At 37.1% G+C, this 21,156-nt stretch overlaps 1 long non-coding RNA gene across 1 annotated transcript; it reads right to left on the bottom strand.

The window, feature by feature from the left end:
• Positions 1 to 373: 373 nt before the first annotated feature.
• Positions 374 to 6,208, bottom strand: LOC138915465 (uncharacterized). Its single transcript, XR_011421441.1, has 3 exons — positions 6,090 to 6,208; positions 4,744 to 4,881; positions 374 to 3,321 (listed from the first exon to the last, which is right to left on the bottom strand). It is a non-coding gene; the product is annotated as an uncharacterized lncRNA (long non-coding RNA).
• Between the last annotated feature and the right edge of the window lie 14,948 nt (positions 6,209 to 21,156).

Below are 21,156 nucleotides of genomic sequence, written 5' to 3'. Positions count from 1 at the left end.
AATAATCTTAGCCCTTTCATTTAGGTATATGACCCACACCATATGGATTTACCCCTTTTGTACATGGTGAGAAGTACGGTGCAATAATCTTTTCTTTTTTTACATGTGTGCCCCAATTTTATCAAATACTTTTTATGCATCTATCAAGAGGACCTATGATCTTTTTTCTTTTGTCTATTAATATGGTGAATTACATAGATTTGCAAATGTTAAACCAGCCGTACATTCCTGAGATAAATCCTACTCAGTCATGGTGCATTATCCTTTTTAAATATTCTTGGATTAGATTTGCCAAAAAATTGTTAAGAATATTTATGTTTATGTTAATAAGGGATATCAATCTGTAATTTTTTGTTGTAATTTATCCTTCTGATTTTAATATAAATTATTTTTTCTGCTCCTATGTCTTCTCATTCTGTACTTTAATTGCATGTATATAGACTGTCTCAATTTATCTTATGGTTTACTTTTGGACTATAAATATTTTAGACTCTTTTTTTCCATGATAATTACTAACTCTTTGCAACATATTAAATAAAATAATAAACTATTATTTGGTTATTGCAATAAAATCAAGAAGTATCAATTATTATTTACATCAGGAACACTTGTTCCTCATTATTTATGTTTCCGTGTGAAGAAAATTCCATTGGCAGGTTCTAACCTGAGTCATCTACTCAGAAAATGTGCAAAGAATACACTGAAAATCTTGGTGCCATTATGCTTTCAAAGAGTAAAACTCCTTTGCTTCATTTACAATTTTGATTAAATTAGCATCTGTTCCTGGAAATTGTCCAAGGCGTTTATGTGAAGAAATAATATAAATCCAACAATAAAGAGTAGAAAGTGCTTGCAACCTGTGTGTTAAGTTTCCCAGCATCCCATTTATCAACCTTTCTGATCTGTAGTCTAAAATTTAACCCACTGTGATTTTTTCCATTTATTCCATTGGGTTGCCCCAGGGAGTCCAAGTGGTTTAGTGAAACTCTGACCAGAGCCTCCCCAACTTCAAAGTTAAGGTTGGCCTTAGAGTTTCTGGATTGTTCTCTATAAATTTTAGCCTGAGATGCTTCATGAAGCCTTACCACTGCCAGTCTGCTCATTCTCAGAAAAGGAGATAGATTTGTCATCAACATCTACTTCCAATTGTGTCCCTGTTGATGATGACAGTGACATTGCAGGATTTTCTCTCTAATTCCATGAAGATTGTAGGGTATGCTTGGTCTTCCAGGAGATAGAGCAGTGGGATGCAAAAGGTGAGTTGTGGCATGCCAATCCAAGCCAAGTGCTACAGTAAAGCTTAAAGATCTGAATCCAAGACCTGCGTACAATGATTACTGCTATGTGACCAGGGGCAAGTTCCATAGCCTCTCTGTGCCTCAATTTCCCTCAAATGGACACAGTGAGAATTAAATGTAGTAAGATTTGTGAAAAAAAAGTTTAATCTATGAGGAATTATATTATTGTTGTCATCTTATTATGTATAGGAATTCTCACTAACTATAAAATGAGTCAATGGAAATACACTGAGGAATGTTTAGAAAATAGAGGTAAAAAAGAAGGAAGATGTTATCCAAGCATTCTTCAGAGGAGTCGTGAGGAAGAAGAGGGAGGGTGAGAGAATCTATTATCCTTATGGAAGGTAATTGGTGAGACTACCTCTAAGTAAGAAGGGCTGGTCACATGCAGTCTACCAAGCAGTTATCACATGAAGAATTAAAACCATATAAGCAGTATGCTATTGAAGCTTACACAGGTCAGAAGTGTGGAAACATGGAGGAGATAATTTGGAATCATAAAAAAATTCAAGTAACCAAATGAATGCAGTGAAAAAAAAAAGGGGGGCAAAAAAATAAGATGCTATCTTTTAACCTAAACATCAATAATTGCATTGAGTATAAATGATATAAAGACCCCAATTAAAATCAGAGATTGATAAATTGGATAGAAAGGTCACAAGACCTAGCTATTTTCCGCCCACAATAAACATAGTCCAAATATAAACACACACCAAGGTTAAATTAAAAAGGATGGAAAAGATATACCACGCAAATACTAATCAATAGTTTGGAGTAGCTATATCAATATCAGACAATGTATATTTCAGAGTAAGGAATATTATCAAGCAGAAAGAATCTTCTTTCATAATGAAAATTGGTCAAGTCATCAAGAGGACCTAATGATCCTAAGTCTTTAGCCACTTAACAAAATACATGATGTACAAAATGCATAGAATTATAAGAAGAAATAGACAAATCCACAATTATAGATGAATATTTCAATACCCCATTCTCAATAATTGATAGGTCAAATAGAAAATCACTCAGTATGCAGAAGACTTACAAAACACGGTCAACCAACTTGACCTCATTGACAGTTTGGAAAACTCTACCCCAAAACTGCAGAATTCACATTTTTTTCAAATACATATGGAATATTTATCAACATAGACCATAAAACAAGTCTCAATAAATAACAGAATTTGAAATCACACAAAGTATGCTATCTGGAATCCTGGAACTAAATCAATAACAGAGCAAGATCTGGAAAATCTTCACATTTCTAGGTATTTGGAAAGTAAAAAAACTACTTCTAAGGATGGATGAATGAAATAATCAAACTGGAAGTTAGATAATTACTTTGAACTACTGAAAGTAAAAACATAACAGAATTTGTGGGAATAGAATACAGAGTCAATGAAATAGAGTACAGAAATCAATTGAAAAAAGTAACAAAACCAAATGTCAATTTGACAAAATCAATAAACTTGATAAACATCTAGCCAGACTTATCCAGCCAGAAGAAGAAACAAATGACCAATATCAGAGTGACAGGAATGAAATCAGTGCAGATTCTTCAGATATTCTTAAAAGTTAATAAGAGAATATTATGAGGAAAAAGCAATTCTTGTTAACTTACTATTCCGTAATCTGGAGGGTTTAGAGATCTTGACATGATTATTAATATACACACATTTGTTTGTTTAAGCAACTACATTGTTTCACGGGAGAAACGCAGTATGTTTGCTATGAAAAGTTCACCTAGCAGCCTTCTAGATTTAATAGAGAATTGTCTATGATAAGAAAGATTAGGGGCCAGCTCAGTGGAGCAGCAGTTAAGTTCGCACATTCTGCTTCAGCAGCCCGGGGTTTGCCAGTTCGGATTCCAGGTGTAGACCTACACACCACTTATCAAGCCACGCTGTGGCAGGCGTTCCACATACAAAGTAGAGGAAGATGGGCACAGACGTTAGCTCAGGGCCAGTCTTCCTCAGCAAAAAGAGGAGGATTGGTGGCAGATGTTAGCTCAGGGTTAATCTTCCTCAAAAAAAAAAAGAAAGATTACAGTAAGAATGTCTGAACTAATATATGAACAATCCACAAGTACTAAGGTTTCAATATCATCTAAACTTATGTGCAAAAATTAATTTAAAATTAAGTTTTATAAAATTCATATAGCCTTTTGTGTATCAATATGACTGTGGACACTATAAAAAAGAATATTATGAACAACTTTGTGACAAAAATGCAATTTAGATGAAATTGACAATTCTTTGAAAGGCACAAACTACCAAAGCTCACATTGTGGCCCGAATAGCCCTATGTTTATTAATAAATTTAACTTTGTAGTTAAAACCCATTCAACACAAATTCTTCCAAAAAACTGAAGAAGAAATACCTCATAACTAATTCTATAGGGCTACATTCCCTGAAACCTAAACCAGACAAAGACACTACAAAAAAAGACCAGAACAATATTCCTCATAAATGTCAGTGTAAAAATTCATAACAAAATTTGAGCAAAAATACGTAAAATTATAATATATCATGACTAAGGAGAGTTTATTCCAGGAATGCAAGGTTGGTTTAACAGTCAAAAATCAGCAAACATTAGGCAGAATCTTAACAAAATAAACAAAAAGTCATATAATCATCTTAATAGGTACATAAAAATCATCTGACAAAACGTTACATCCATTCCTGATTTTTAAAAAAACTCTCAGCAAACTGCAAAGGGGAAAAAACTTCCTCAATTGATAAGCCTCTGTGGGAAGCCAACAGCTAATGTCATTAATAAAGATGAAAGATACAACACTTTCTCCCAAATAGGAGGAACAAGGCAAAGATGTTCGCTCTAACAACTTGTATTCAACATTATTCTAGATACTTTAGTCGTGGCAAAAAAAGCATGAAAACAAAACAGCAACTAGATTGCCAAGGAAGAAGTAATAGTGTCTTTATTCACAAAGCACATGACAATCTTTGTATAAAACTGAATAAAACCTATAAAAACATACGCTAAAACTAATAAGCGGGTTTAACAAGTGTGAAGGATAACGGACAAATATAAAATTAATTATAATTCTACATAGTAACAGTGAGCAATCAGAAAATTCAATTTAAAAAGCAACCATTTAACAATGTATTCTATTATAAAGTTGTATCCCAAGGGGCTTGGCCTAACAATTCTGATACTTTTATACATGTGTACCAGAATTGAACGTTTACTTAATATAAATAGATGGTGGATAGTGGGAGCCAGATTTGACACTGTTGGAGTGAGAATTTATCGGTGAGCAAGGGGAGGAGGGTAGAATGATCCATAAGAATGGATTAGAATTGGAGACATCAGTATTAACTCACATTTAATTTTATATATATATGTGTGTGTATATACAGATGGTTACATATAGGAATATAGATACGTGTATATGCACGAGTTAGAATACACACATATACTTACTTATTCCGTCACTTGAGAGGGCCTAGAAGCAATGACACTCCAGTAGCAACACCACACCTGGCATGTGGATTTTGATTTCTCCCACCATTCTCCAACAGAAGGAGCCAGGTCTCCTTGGAGGAATGACTGATTCTACGTCTGGGGCAGGAAATACACAAGATGAGTCCAGAGTGTCTTATAGTGCCAGAAAGTAAGAAATTGCTTAAAAATAAAACAAAAAACAGCACAATCGTGGGGAGGGGTCACAAAGGAACACAGGAGCCAAGTGGACATACTTTCAATGGCCAAGGCTGGAATAATCCTAAGAAAGAAAATAAATAAATATTATATATGTATATGTATAGTATATACACTACAAAGTAGAATCAGATTGTAAGCCAAGTATAAAATAAATATCTGTGAGTCTATATTGATAGATATAAATGATTAAATAATAATAAATGAATTACAAGTAGTACACCTTGGTTCAATTACAATTTTTAGACAACCACTCTATGGTAGGCATTGCATGATATGCATTATCTAAGGAAGGTCATATAACCACACACAGCAACTCTTTAAGGTCGGTGCTATTGTCTCATTTTGTAGGTGAGAAAATGTAGATTTAGAGAGCTTTAGCTACTTGCTCAAGTTTGCTATGCTAATAAGTAGTGGTCAGATGTTACTGAAAGAATATTGGCGTTGATGAACTTATCTAAGTACAAAGTAGGTGAACTCAGACAAGTCCCTTTTTTGATCTGAACTTTATTTTCCTCATCTGAAAAAATCAAAGGCAAGGACTGCATTGTGTGTTATCTCTACCACCATTTGCAGTCAAGGAGCCTGGGGCTGTCAAGTTTTCCCATTTCATGTGACTTAGCCTATAGACAGCATGGCTATCTGAATTATATGAATGATAAGGATCCTGCTTTGATCCATTTTAGAAACCCTGTGCTCCTCATCACCCACATCTTTTATTGCATCCTGGTTCCATAGCTAAGTGTCACTTACCTTCTCTTTCACAGACTTTGGGACCTTGTGCAAACACTGCCACAAACATCTGAGAAAGCAAAGCCTTGAGCAGAGACAGGTTTCAAACTGTGTACAGAGTGAAAATAAATTTTCCCAGTTTTAAAACTGACCGCAAAAAACCCTTGGGAATAATGTAACGGCAACAACTGGTCCAATTATATGTAAAGAAACAAATACACACACTCTGAGGGCATTACAGGATATGCCAACAGGACCCCCGACTCAGGCCAGAAAAGAGGAAACAATAAATAAGGTAATGTATTGTGAAGTTGGTGGCCTTGATAAAAAGCAGCATTGTGACAGTTATAAAAGGTTCTTTTATTATTTTTTATTACCTTAGGAGGAGAGGAGGAAACGTCCCTTGTTCCTTTTCTTTCTTGAAAGGCATTTGTTCACTCCCCTCTGCGGTGTGGAGAACAAGGATGTAGTCACCTTCAGGGTTCCACCTTTGACTAAGCCCGTTGTGGTTCTTGGGACTGTTACAATCACATTTTTTTTTAAAAGAGCCTCTGGGTTGGAGCATACAATGTTTGATTAATTGAACAGGAACCAGTTTATCAGTAAGAACAATCAGACCACTTTGATTCTGAAGAGAACGAGTACTGTAGAAGAGGACGGATGGATCCCAGGCTCTGGGCGCCTCCCTAGGACCACAAATACCTGACTTAAGCTCCCTCAGCCTCAGCTGACCCACTGGTTCAGTTAGAAGAACATTTAGAAGTCAGTGTCCACTCTCAAAACATCCTGATATTTTGGTTTATTAAACGTAAAATAACTTCTTATGCATTTTGCCCTGTGAAGATAATATTAGCATTAATTAAGCCCTTAAAACATGCCAGGCACTAGGCTAAATAAATGCATTGTCTCATTTTTCGGCCAGCTTTATTGAGGTATAATTGACAAATAAAATTGTAAGATATTTAACTTGTACAATGTGATGATTTGATATATGTATACACTGTGAAAGGGTTCTCCCCATCTCGTTAATTAACATATCCACCATCTCACGTATTTACCTTGTTTTTTGTTTCTTTGAGGAAGATTAGCCCTGCACTAACATCTGTGGCCAATCCTTCTCTTTTTGCTGAGCAAGATTGGCCCTGAGCTAACATCTGTGCCCATCTTCCTTTACTTTATATGTGGGACACCTGCCACAGCATGGCTTGATAAGCGGCGTGTAGGTCCGTGCTCGGGATCTGAACTGGCAGGATCCGAACCCGCAAACCCCGGCTGTAGAAATGGAGTGTCCAAACTTAACCGCTGTGCCACTGGGCTAGCCCCTTTTTCGTTTTTTGGTGAGAACATTCAAGTTCTACTTTCTTAGCAAATTTCAATTATACAATGCAATAGTATTGCTGTAGTCACCACGTTATATATTAGTTTCTCCAACTTTATTCATCTTTCACCTTTTACAAGGGTAAAAGTTCATATCGTTTTATCAGCCTCTCCCTATTTTCCCCAACCCCCAGTCCCTGATAACCACATTTCTACTTTGTTTCCATGAGTTTGACGTTTTTTAAGACTCCACATGTAAATGATACCATGCAGTATTTTTCCTTCTCTGGCTAATTTCACTTAGCATAATGCCCTCCAGGTTTGTCGATGTTATTGCAAATGACAGGATTTCCTTCTCTTTTAAAACTAAATAATATTCCATTGTATATATAGGTATACCACATTTTCTTCATCCATTCATCCATTGATGGACACTTAGACCATTTCCATAGCTTAACTATGGTGAACAGTACTGCAATGGACATGGGAGTGCAGATATCTCTTTGAGATAACGGTTTTGTTTCCTTTAAATAAATGCCCAGAAATGGGCTTTCTGGATCATATGATAGTTCTGTTTTTACTTTTCTGAGGAACCTCTATACAATTTCCATAATGGCTAAACCAGTTTACATTCCATCAAAAACGTACAAGGGTTGCATTTTCTCCAGATGCTCACTAGCGTTTGTTACCTCTTGTCTTTTTGATAATAGACACCCTAACAAGTTGGAGGTGATATCTCATTGTGATTTTGATTTGCATTTCCCTGATGATTAGTGATGTTTAGCAACTATTCACGTACCTGTCGGTCATTTGTATATCTTCTTTGGAACAATGTTTATTCAGGTCCTTTGCCCATTTTTAACTTAATTATTTGGTTGTTTAAGTTGTATGAGTTCCCTGCAATTTTTGCATATTAACCCCTTATCAGACACATAGTTTGCATATGTATTTTCTCCCATTCCATAGGTTGCCTTTTTATTTTGTTGATAGTTTCCTTTGTTGAGCAGAAGCTTTTTAGTTTGATGTAGTCCCACTAATTTTTCTTTTGTTGCCTTTGCTTTTGGTGTCCAAACCAAAAAGTTATTGCCAAGACCGATGTCAAGGAACTTACGCCCTACATTTTCTTCTAGGAGTTTTTTGGTTTCAGATCTTACATTCAAGTCTTTAATCCATTTTGAGTTGATTTTTATGTATAGTGTAAGATAGTGGTCCAGTTTCATTTTTTGCATGTGGCTATCTAGTTTTCCCAACAGCATTTATTGAAAAATATATCTTTTCCCAGTTGTATATTCTTGGCTCCTTTATTGAAAATTGACTGTATATGCACGGGTTTATTTCCAGTCTGTCTATTTTGTTCCACTGATCTATGTGTCTGTTTTTATGTAATACCATACTGTTTCAATTACTATAGCTTTGTAATATAGTTTGAAATCAGGAAGCGTGGTACTTCCAGCTTTGTTCTTCTGTTTCCAGATTGCTTTGGCTATTCAGAGACTTTTATGGTTGCACACAAATTTTAGGATTGTTATTTCTATTTCTGTAAAAAAATGTCATTGGAATTTTGATAGAGATTGCATTGAATCTGTAGACTGCTTTGGGTAGCAGGGACATTTTAACAGTACTAATTCTTCAAGTCCATTAAAATGGAATAGCTTTCTAATTCCTTATATCTTCTTCAATTTCCTTCACCAATGTCTTATAGTTTTCAGTGTAACATATTGCCATCTCATTTAATCTTTACAAGAACCTTGAGAGGCGGGTGTTATTCTAAGTCCCTCAGGTTATTTATGAAGAGACTGAGGCTCAGGGATATAAGTCCTCTTACTTTAGACTAAGGTCCTAGATCACACAGCAAGTAAACTGATAAAACCTAGACTTGGATCCAGGCAATCTGAGTGAGCACGAAATGGGTAAATAGGGGAGCCCCACAAACCATGATGAGCGACAGAAGAGGAAGGCTTACCCGTGTCCCATGAAGTGTATCTCGACATCCATATAGACAGGTCAGCATTTCCCAAACTGCTCTTATAGGTAAACCTACTTCTCCATGTTGCAGTGTCCCCCTTAACTGGGTAGCCTGGTGGTGCTGGTAGTCTGCATAATCATCACAAGATGGCGTTTACCTGGTCCTAAGTACTAATATCTGTAAAATCAAGTTTGGATATGCTACTTATATTTTTACAGAAAAAAAAATTTGAATAGAATTATTTTAAAAAACAATAAAAACATAGCCATTGAAAAGTGTCCTTCTTCTACCTAAAATAATTTTGAATACAAGCCCTGCACTTTGGGAAGCTCCAGACTTGCTAATGAGAAGCCCTCAATAAACACTTGTTAAATTGCGTTGAATCCATTTTCAATTCCCAATGAAAGAATTTGGGCCCAAATTTGGGAGTTATATTGCCTACTCCAAGTTACACCCTCTCCCTTCACACAGTTCACAGGAAAGAAAGCAGTAGATAGAAAGAAGGGGTCAAGTGCTAAGATTACGGAGGGGCAAGTCCAGCACGAATTCTACCTAGAAAGCAGGATGCATTTCTCAGTTCAGCTGCAACCCAAGAGTCAAGCATTTGCTAAAGTTCCCGGAGGAAGTAACTCTCCGATGACAAAGCAAAGTAAACGTGAGATTGCCCAAGTGGCAAGTGGACACAAAGGCTATGTGTATCCTGAAAAAGTGGCATTCCAGAATAGACCAGCAAGGGCAGGGAGAGCGTGAAACACAAGAACCAAATGAGTGCACCTGGAAGGTGTCAAGGTGACCATCCTGAGAGATGAATCCCCTGCTCAGAGTTTCTGCTAATTCCGTGAGGAAGAGTAACTCTTACCTTTACATCAGAGGCTCCTGTGGAACTTTAGTATATGGGGCAAATATTTGCTTACATAAACCAAATAGGAAGATATATTGAGGCTTCAGCCCAGAAAGTGGATGACAAAGTCAGACTTTATAAAGTCCACGGTTGAAGAAACCCCTGAGGCATTGTAGACAGAAACATGAACTGGATAAAGTGTGACCTTGTTGTACACTTGGTGGCAGTGCCCAGAATAACAAATCAATTAAGAAACTTCCCTGATATTAAACAATAAGACCTGTTTCTCCTTGGATTTGCCACACACAGCCCTGATATAGACAAAAGGTAGAAATTACCAAACATAGCAGAACATTTTAAGTTAAAAAAAAAGAAAGAAAGAAAAGAAATTTTGACTTTAATTTGTGTGAATTGAGAAAAACGAACTCAGAGAGTGCTGCTAACAAAGTCAAGTTTGAGAGTCTGGCCTGGTTCATTTCTGACTCAATCACAGATTTATTAACTGATCTTGACTAACAATTCAACTTCTCAAAACCTCAATTTACTTATTTGAAAAATGGATACAAAAACAACAGCAAACCTCATAGAGCTGTGGCAAAGTTTAAATGAAATAAGTTCTTAATAAAGAGCCTGCAAATAGTAATCATCCATGAAATGGCAAAGTTTTTCCTACTTTTGCATCAGAACACTTTGGTCCACACTCTTTATCAAGATTCTAAAGATGCCTGGTATGCAAATCACAATAGTTGTTATAGTAATTGAGTTCCACAGCTTTATAAATAGCAGTGTGTTCTCAGGTACACACTGAGAGTCAATATTAGTAAATGGTAGAGCTGGAGGTGAAAGGGAAATGGAGGAGATTCCTGTGAGCTCACCTAGGAATCCTGAGCTTCATTTTACAGATCCACTAACTGAGGCTCGGAGAGCTTAAGCATAGTGAACTAGTCTCTGGAGTCACTGTGCTTGGGTTCAGATCTCAGCTGCTACACTCACTACCTGTGTGACCTTGGGCATGTAATTTTATTCATCTACAAACTGGGGATAAAATTGGTGTCTCTACTCATGGATTGTTGGGAGGATTAAATGAAGTATTTCGTGTAAAGCTCTAGAACAGCACCTGGCACGTGGCAAGGGTTTTGTAAACATCAGCTGCTGTTGTTACTATTATTTTATTCCTAGTGTCGTGACAGGTCTCCCTCCTAGAGCAGCGGTCCTCAAAGTGTGGTCTCTAGATCAGAACCACCAACATCACCTGGGATTTTTTAGAAAGTTAGAAAGGCAAATTCTTAGCCCCAGACCAGATCTATTAAATGAGAAATTCTGGGATAGGACCCAGAAATCTGAGTTATCAAAAATTCTACAGATGCTAAAGTTTGGGGACCACTTTGATAAAGGACATTCTAAGCATCTTCTTGTATGCCGTCATTTCCACCTGTGACTGGAAGGATGAGGCAGGATGCAGCCCTCATCCGTGTACCTACTTTAATATACGTATTTAAAACACTCTGTTGGCCTAGTTGTCTCTCTGTTCTCTCTCTCTCTCTTTTCTCTTTCCAGGCATGCCTAGGTGTATAAAGTCTTGATTTATAGTTGGAGAAATTCTCTAATATAGTTTAATTTTTATCAAATACTTGCCCAGATTCACGAAAATTGATATTTTGCTTCTCGTTTATCTACCACACTGTGTTTTATGCTCCATCAGTAAGACCTTTGGAGGAGAAGAGTAAATATCCAACAAAAATTCATTAATATTTCTGTTTTCCCATTCCCCCAGACAATACTCCTTAGGGGAACAGGTTTTAACTATTTTCTCTGGTCTTCTTTCAGGAAGGTGGAGAAGCATGCATATTATTCCACCGAAAACACCCTCTGGACCTACGTGAAAGGACTAACCTAAAGTCAAGCACAGAGAAGAGATAGATATCATCAAATTAGAAAGTACAATACAACTGTGTTCTCTTTTTCCCCAATAAACAATAAAGAAGTGGGGACTACAACCTCAAAGTGAACAAACACAGAGAAAGCAGAGATCCTAATATCTGATGACTTTGAAAGATCTTTGAAGAGGAACCCATCTCAGAATTCAAGAGAGATCTGATTTTAATTCCCAGCTCTACCATCAAAAAGTCCGGTCTGCTCCCCAGTGTCTCTAAGTGTAGAGAGAGAAATTCTTACCTTGGCTATCAGCTATCGCCAAACTTACTGTAATGAAGAAACGAAGTTACAATTACGACAGGAATATCAAAATGCCATGAGGATGCAGGATTTTATGATCTATTCCAAGAAATAAGATGATAAGGAAAGTTTGTATGCAGTAGAAAGAATATGGGATTTGGAGTCAAAGTTATGTCCAAATTCTGAGTTGACCCTTAATGAACTGTGTTACCTTATAAGTCATTTAACACCTCAGCCTTATTTTTCACAATCTTACAATATCTACTTCATGGAATTATTATGAAATATCAGATAATACATGTAAAGGGTCTAGAATTGTGTAAGGCCCAGAGTGGGTACTCAATGAAGATTAGGTATTATTGAAAAGTGTTAAATAAAACATATGAGGCGAAGAAGGCAGAATGCAGAACTAATATTATGATCTAGTTTGTGAGAACTTCATCCTCCTAGCTCCACGAATAGATTACTTACCGTGGAGAGGAACATAAACTTCAGGATGTAAGATCAACTTTATTTGTTAATCTTTTTTTTTAACTATTTAACAGTTTTTTTAATTTTAACTTTTTTTCATAATAGTTTACATCATTGTGAAATTTCAGTTGTACATTATTTCTTGTCTGTCACCATATAAGTGCTCCCCTTCTTCATTCCCTATGCCTATCCCCCCCACCCCCCTTCCCCTGGTAACCACTGAACCATTTTCCTTGTCCATGTGTTTGTTTGTATTCCACATGTGAGTGAGTCATATGGCGTTTGTCTTTCTCAGTCTGGCCTATTTCACTTAGCATAATTCCCTCCAGGTCCATCCATGTGGTTGCAAATGGGATGATTTTGCCTTTTTTCTGGCTGAGTAGTATTCCATTGTATATATATACCAGATCTTCTTTATCCAATCACCAGTCAATGGGCACTTGGATTGTTTCCATGTCTTGGCTATTGTGAATAGTGCTGCAATGAACATAGGGGTGCATGTGTTACTTTGGATTGTTGATTTCAAGTTGTTTGGGTAGATGCCCCGTAGTAGGATAGCTGGGTCATATGGTATTTCTATTTTCAGCTTTTTGAGGAATCTCTATAGTGTTTTCCACAGTGGCTGCACCAGTCTGCATTCCCGCAAGCAGTGCATGAGGGTTCCTTCTCTCCACACCCTCTCCAACATTTGTCAGTTTTAGTCTTAGCAATTATAGCCATTTTAACAGGTGTAAGGTTGTATCTTAGTGTCATTTTGATTTGCATTTCCCTCGTGATTAGTGATGTTGAACTTTTTTTTTCCTTTTCATGTGTTTATTGGCCATCTGTATACCTTCTTTGGAAAAATGTCTGTTCATGTCCTCTGCCCATTTTTTGATAGGGCTATTTGTTTTTTTGTTGTTCAGTTGTGTGAGTTCCTTATTTATTATGGAGATTAACCCCTTGTTGGATACATGATTTGCAAATATTTTCTCCCAATTGGTGGGTTGTCTTTTTGTATTCATCCTAGTTTCTTTTGCCTTGCAGAAGCTCTTTAGTCGAATGAAGTCCCACTTGTTTTCTTTTGTTTCCCTTGTCTGAGAAGACATGGTATTCGAAAAGATCCTTTTAAGTTGGATGTCAAAGATTGTACTATCTATATTATCTTCCAGGAGTTTTATGGTTTCAGGACTTATCTTCAAGTCTTTGATCTATTTTGAGCTTATTTTTGTGTATAGCATGAGATAACGGTCTACCTTCATTCTTTTGCAAGTAGTTGTCCAGATTTCCTAACACCATTTATTGAAGAGACTATCTTTTCTCCATTGTATGTTCTTAGCACCTTTGTCTAAGATCAGCTGTCCACAGATGTGAGGATTTATTTCCAGGCTTTCAATTCTGTTCCATTGATCTGTGCGCCTGTTTTTGGACCAGTACCATGCTGTTTTGATTACTATGGCTTTACAAAGTACATTTTGAAGTCAGGGATTGTGATGCCTCCAGCTTTGTTCTTTTTTCTCAGGATTGCTTTAGCAATTTGGGGTCTTTGGTTACCCCTTATGAATTTTAGGATTCTTTGTTCTATTTCCATGAAGAATGTCGTTGGGATTCTGACTGGGATTGCATTGAATATTTCTTAATACTTTAAAATGGATTCCTTATGGTATGAGGCAGGAGATGTCCCTCTTTAACAGCTAACATCTTCCCAGGAAAAGACCTAAGAAATGTGAAAAAGAATCCAAGATGCTGATCTTGGGGACATTTAAGTGGATGATCTTGGGTAAGTTCTTAAGCTCTTTGAGCCCCATTTTCCCCTCTGTTAAATGGTGCCCTGCCTGCCTCAAAAATTAGTTGCACAGGTCACATTTAATCATGTACGTATAAGCTCTGAATATAATGGTGCAAATACTAATGTCACTGGGTTGTTGTGGTGGTGGTTGTTACTCTTTTTGTTTTGACTATTGCCTTAAGAATTCTGTAAAAGAAAGGACAAAATTCCAGCTATCTTTATAAATTATTCAAGGAAACATAGCTCATCTTTACAGGTTATCACTATAAGGAACCATAAATCCTTTAGGTATAAAACAGGTTATGTATTCATAGAAGAAACAATAAAGTCACAGCATGCTTTTTCAAGTTAATAAGATAAGCCCACAGCCTACTGGAATCATAGACTCTGTGGGATGGAAGGAGGAGTGTGGTCAATTAGAAAAAAAATGGCCAACATGTTTTATTCTTCCAGTATCTACACCCTTTGCAGTAAGAGGTTACAGTTCTTCTCATTGAGGAGGCAGAGTTTATTTCCCCACTCCTTGAATCTTGACTGCTCTTGTGACTTATTTTGGTCAATGATATGCAGTAGAAATGTCAGTTTCAGAAGAGACCTCAAGAGGCCAGGAGCTTCTTTTCCTCTTGGATTCCTGCTATCACTATATGAACAAGTCCTAGCTAGCCTGCTGGAATACGAGAGACATCATAGAAGAGCACCTATTTGTCCCAGCCAATGCCATTCTCGGCCAGACTACAGCCAACCCCTCCTAAATATATGGAAATGCCCTGCCGAGATCAGCAAAGCCACCTCACCCAAATCAGCTGAGTGTAGACACAGGAGGGAGCCCCAAGACTGAAAATCAAGGCTGAAAGAACCATTCAGCTGTCCCACAGACAATGTGAACAATAATATATATTTATTGCTCTAAGCCATTGAGTTTTGAAGTGGTTTGTTACACAGAAATCGTTAACTGATACAGGAACTTTGAAATCTCTAATCCAATCTCCTAGGTGATATTGGAGCTCCATCTCCAACATACCTATGAAATGCTCATCTGGCCTGTGTTAGATGGTGATTAGCAACATGTCCTTTCTTGATGTATGGATCCTCTCCTGATATAGATCATTCCACCTCTGAACAGATCCAACTGCTGTAGGGTTTTCCTTAGATTGAGCAAAGTTGGTACCCCAGAAACTTGTATCCCGTGGACTTAGTCTTCCCCTTGGGGTTGCCCAGGAGAGGTCTAATGGTTCATCTACATTTCACTTAACTGAAAGAACTCTCAACTGAGATTATAAACTAGAAGTATTTCTGAGCCAGTCCTATGTCCCTAGAAGATGAGAAAAGTTTGTTTGCTGTGCCCGTTTTCACTTTATTCCACTTGGTCTGGTTTCCGCTGGAAAGGATAATTACGACATTCCGGAAAGTGTTTCTTCCTTTATTGAAGCCAAGAGATGTGAGAATCTTCAGAACTAAATCTGTCCTGGTGAAATTGAAGGGAGGCAGCTTCCTCTAGAAGTTCTAGATCAAGGATGAAGAGTTAATAAGGGCAATTAGCTGTTATGGGTATGAACTGACTCTACAGATCTTTGAGAGGTGAGCTGACCATTAGACTGCTAAGGTTCTTCACTGAGCTGCTTTGTAGACCCGGGAGAGAAGAGATGTGTTAAAGTGTGGCGACTTCTGCAGGACCCTCCAGTGACCACCTCCTGAGCTATCCTAACAAGGCCGCGCTTTGACTGTAGATTCAGACGCATCAACAGACTGCCTCAAGTTCATTGTTCATGTGCCGGGTTGAGCTCTGGACATTCACTCATTTGGTATCTGAACTGAAGAATTTCTCATCCCTTGAATTAATTTCTCCATTCATTCAATCAGACTTCTGCCTCAGTTTTCTGTTTAGTATTCTACTTTCCAATCCTCAGCCTATTTTGTTTCCCTCATACATAAGAACTGGTTTTTTTATCCCATACTTGCAGTCAGAGCTTAGAGTCCACTGCCAACGAATAAATAATCCAGAATTCAGACTTAGTGATGATGTAAGCACAACTTCACCAATATCTGAGAACACATTTGCCAGCGTTATATTGATGGTAGAGTGAATAAAAGCAACAGGATTTAGAGAGAAACAGAGTACTTTTGAGTTGTGTAACCTGTAGCAAGTCATTTAACCTCTCCGATTATTTAGATTTCTCTTAAGTGAGGACCTCTATTACCAATTCATGAAGATGCGGTAAAGGTTAAATGTGATGCTGTGGGTAAATCTCGCAGGAAAGAGCCTAGAACATAGATATTCAACACCTGAGAGCTGATGTTGGGATCAATACTAGTACCATTGCTAGTATTAATATTATATAGATTAACTCTCTTTCGTAAATCATAAATCAACGCTATTTATAATCTCAAAGCCTCCAGACTGATTTTTCCCTTTTTAAAAAAAGGCTCACGTAGCTAAGACTGCCTCAAAACTGAGCTCATTTGAGTCCTGATGAAGTTAGTGGATGAAGGGTGTACATGTAGGGATGGCAGGCTCCCATAGAGACACTACATTGCATGGAAGCAAGACAGCTAAGTATTACTTTTTTCCAAAGTTACCCAGAGTCCTCTTTGAGTCACAGTGCAATACTGCTACAATATGTTGTCCTTCAGGCTTTCCAAGAATCAGGAATGTGCAAAACAATAGACATGCTCACAATAAGTTCCATCAATCGAATTCAAGCACAGTCATATGTGCAGTGGAGCTCCAACTTGGCAGCCCAGAGTATATTAACTCTGAAATTCACATTCAGGCGTGCCTTAAGACAGCTCAAGGACTACAGAGGAGACTTGGTAGGGAACTATTTGCATGCAGGACCAAGAGGGATCTCAGAATATAATTTGTCTGGAAGGAAAAGAGAGCCGGAGAACTTGCATCTGCTCCAAGGCCATGGGGCAGTAACAGGGTTGTAGTACTTCCGAATACAGCTCAGGAAATATTAAAAAATGTCCGACAGCCTTGCTCTAATGAACACACTGCTGGCTTCTGTAGAAAAAGAATTACAATTAAATAGAGAAAGAAATCAGCATGGACCTTTGGAAGGACAAGTAACAGGTAGATTCAGCAGTTTCTGGTGAAGGGGGACATGGCTTCAGCAGAAGTAAGAGACCCTAGGCGTCCCACTGTTCCCTGGGTCACATTCCTGATAATGCAAGTATATGATTCCTATTAATTGAATCTTTTTTTCCCCAGCTTTATTGAGATATAATTGAGGTAATCACTTTGCAATACATAGATGTATCAAATTAGCACATTTTACACCTTAAACTTACACAATGTTACACATGTATTGATTGAATCATTTCTTTACATATCTGAGGTGATCACCTGAAAACGGATACCCTATCAATAATATAAATGAATATTATACTTTTTAGTAATTTTTTTCTGATTATACAAACAACATATATTCTTTGCAAAATTGAAAGAATGGAGAAAATTATAAATAAGTTAATTAGCATTTCTTTATTGAGCTATTTTATTTGATTATAAAATTAATAGAAATTTTTCTATGTAAACAGGATATGGGAGACTTTCAGAATTACTGTACAATGACTAATAAGACAAAGTAAGAGAGCCTTTATTTTTACTAGAATTTCATAAAGGGTGATGTCCACATGCCAAAAACATTGAGCACTTGCTACAACATAAACTAAAAACAAGACTGGATTGAAGACAGTGTCAACATGACCAGTAATTTGCCACATGTCAAGGAACAAGATGCTTCAGAGTTGCAAACAGGGACCCACGCAATCTCTCAGAGAAACTCGCTCTCATCCCATTCATGGAAAATACAAAGACCTCAGTGGAAGGACAGGAAATGAAGAAAAACCAGGGATATGAAGAAAAATACTATAGTTCAAAAGATTCTGAAAATGGATAAGTAGGAGAAAAATTTCACATCCTTAAATTAATTTTCTCATCAAGAGTCAGGAAGACTTAGAAACTTTAAAACTAGAGCTTGCAGTCATAAAAAGGAAATAATTTCATATCAGGAAAGACTAAAGAGAAATGAAAAGCACATTTGCCATCTTAAAAAGAACAATGGAGGGCCTGCCTGGTGGCTTAGGGGTTAAGATCGCACACTTTGCTTTGGGGGCCCGGGGTTCGCTGGTTCCTATCCTGAGCGGCAACCTACGCACAACTTATCAAGCCATGGTGTGGCAGGCATCTCACATATAAGTAGAGGAAGATGGGCACGAATGTTAGCTCAGGTTAATCTTCCTTAAAAAAGAAAAAAAGAAGAAGCAATGGAATTAGTAAACATTACTTTGGACCAAAAGAGAAAACAAGTCCACAAATTGTGCCCAAATTCATATTCAGAAATGAAGCCAAGGTGAAATTCACAATAGAACAAAAATGACATGAAAGACAAAAGAAAGCAAATAATTTCAATAACGATAATGATGAAGAACTTCTCTAACCTAAAGAAAAATCTGAAGCTTGCAAATGAGAAGTACACTGCAGGCAATAGTAATGAAATGACCCTAATCCCTTAACACAGTCTGTTGTAATTCTTCCTATTTTCCACATATAAAGGGGGGAAAAATTTCCTTCAACATTTAGGGAAGAGAAAACAAAACAGTTTCCCTACAAAGGAGCATAAGTTAACCTGGACTCAGAATTCACTTCTACCACAAATGAACTTTTATAAGTTTAAGTATAACGTGGTCTTCAGTCCTGCTTTGTTTTCAATTGCTCCACTCAGCTCTCAGCCAGTTGTTAGATCTTAGAAAAGCCAGAATGTCTCAAATAACGTGAAAAATAGTTGGGACCCAAAGAGGGACAGTGCACATCTTTCTCCTCAATGAGTTCATAGAAGAGTGGGAGTGGTAGAAACATAGATAATGATCAAGTCAAGTGTGGAGGCAGGGATGAAGATATGCTCAGACTGTAAATGGGATCCAGAGTAGTGGCATGTAATCACGTGGAGGTGGAGAGTGGGAGGGATCATGAAGACTCTCTGAAGCAGGTGATGCCTGAGTTATATTTTAAAATAGATGTAAAAGTTAATGAGACAAAAATGGTACGGGCAAAGCGAGGCAGCCCACACAGTGGAACGAGCCTGAGTACCACTGGACGTTGAGATTGAAAAGACAAGCACAGTTTGACTGAGGGATCTTAATTATTCCCAGAATTTACCAAACCTCTCTAAGCCTCAATTTCCTCATCTATAAAACAAAGACAATCCTAGTATGGTTGAAAAAATAAATGAATGTAATGTGCTAAAAGCCTGGTGCCTGGCACTCAGTGAGTATTTGTTGCTATTAGAATGATGATGATGGTGATGTTCTTAATCATCTTCGTCATCCTTCTCATCATCATCCAGTCCAGTAGACATAGTTATATTTGAATTCCAGTGTTGCCACTTCCTGCTTCACCTAGGGCAGGTTAATTTATTTCTCTTTGCCACAGATTCCATCCTATTAAAATAAGGATAATCATGACTACCTCATAAAATTCCTGGAGAAATTCAATGAAATAATATATGTAAAGTAATATGTAAAGTACCTGACACATAGAAGGGGTTTAGAGAGGTACATTTCCTTTAACAAGCCCTATGTACTACTACGAGTAACAAAGCTCTAAGTACAAAGAAACTCTCGAGTTTGCGTTCAACTCTGTTTGAAAAAGCCCAAGATACTCTTGGGATCCTATCAAACATCTTAAAGTGGTCTATCTCTTCAAGCTTATTTCTCTCCACACCTCTTGTCATTCTCCTTCCTTGATCCTAAGAGTCAAACACAAAGAATTTATAGTTACTCCAACTCTCCAGGACCTCTCTCCCTCTGGCCTTAATACTGGCAATAAGCCTGGCTTGGATTGACCCCCTCATCTCCCAGGATCACAGAATCGGATGAGGTACCTCTTGTCTGGGGCCCAACAGACCCTTCTACCCCCATCACAGCATTTACCGGGCTGTTTTGTGATTGTCTAGTTGATTATTGTCATCTACATTGATCTAAACTCTCAGTGATGGCAGGATAAACGACTGTTTTGCTCACCATTACAGTACCTGGAACACAGCACGATGTCTAGCAAATAATAGGTTATCAACAAATATTTTTGTAATAGATAATTAAACAAAAGAACTCCTGATCAAGTTTTTATTTTTAGGATAAAGGCAAAATTTTTTATCAATACGTATAAGTATGTAAATTCATCATAAATACACATTGTCACTCATCTCAAGGCCATATAATTATCTTAATTCCCATGTTCTATTGGGGGAATTTGTGATTTCTTGGATTTTCTGCCAGTTTCTATAATGACAGACTTTAATGCTTGGTATTTATTTCATTTTTAGTAATAATTACTAAGCACTAAGTTAGCTTTATTAATTATTTATGCTTTCACAAATTTTCTATATGTTATTGATACTTATATTGAAATATTCCTTCAAATGGCTTACCTATTTTAAGACATGTCCTTACATGATCTTAATTTCCTTGAGAAATTATCCAGGATGGTTTTTCATAGAGATCATATTAATAAAATCAGCTTCATGGTACGATGAGTTTAAAATCTGAAACATTTACTATTAAAATTAACATTAGATAGGCATATATTATTGTTGTCTATATATTTTCTCCTCTATAGCTGTCATCTTTTTCTCTTGAAATAATCATCTTTCCTTTGCATTTTTGTAGAGCTGCTCAAGTTTGCCCTCCACATCATGAATTTTGTGTCAATTTGTGCCTTACCTACTTCCCATAGGGATTTTAATTCTGCTATTGAATGGTTAGTTCCTTTGCAGTCCTTGTTTATCTCTCTTAGTTCTCGTGTCTTCTCAGCCTGCCATCTTTGTGCCTCAACTGGTTCTCTGCTTAAGGCTTTCTGCCCGTTTCATAAAGGTCATTACTTCTTGCATTCTATCAAAACATTTA

The sequence above is a fragment of the Equus caballus genome, chromosome 9 (genome assembly GCF_041296265.1).
Source record: "Equus caballus isolate H_3958 breed thoroughbred chromosome 9, TB-T2T, whole genome shotgun sequence".
Lineage (NCBI taxonomy): Eukaryota > Metazoa > Chordata > Mammalia > Perissodactyla > Equidae > Equus > Equus caballus.
Note: the sequence above shows the minus strand (reverse complement) of the source record. Positions and strands in the feature narration are given on the sequence as shown.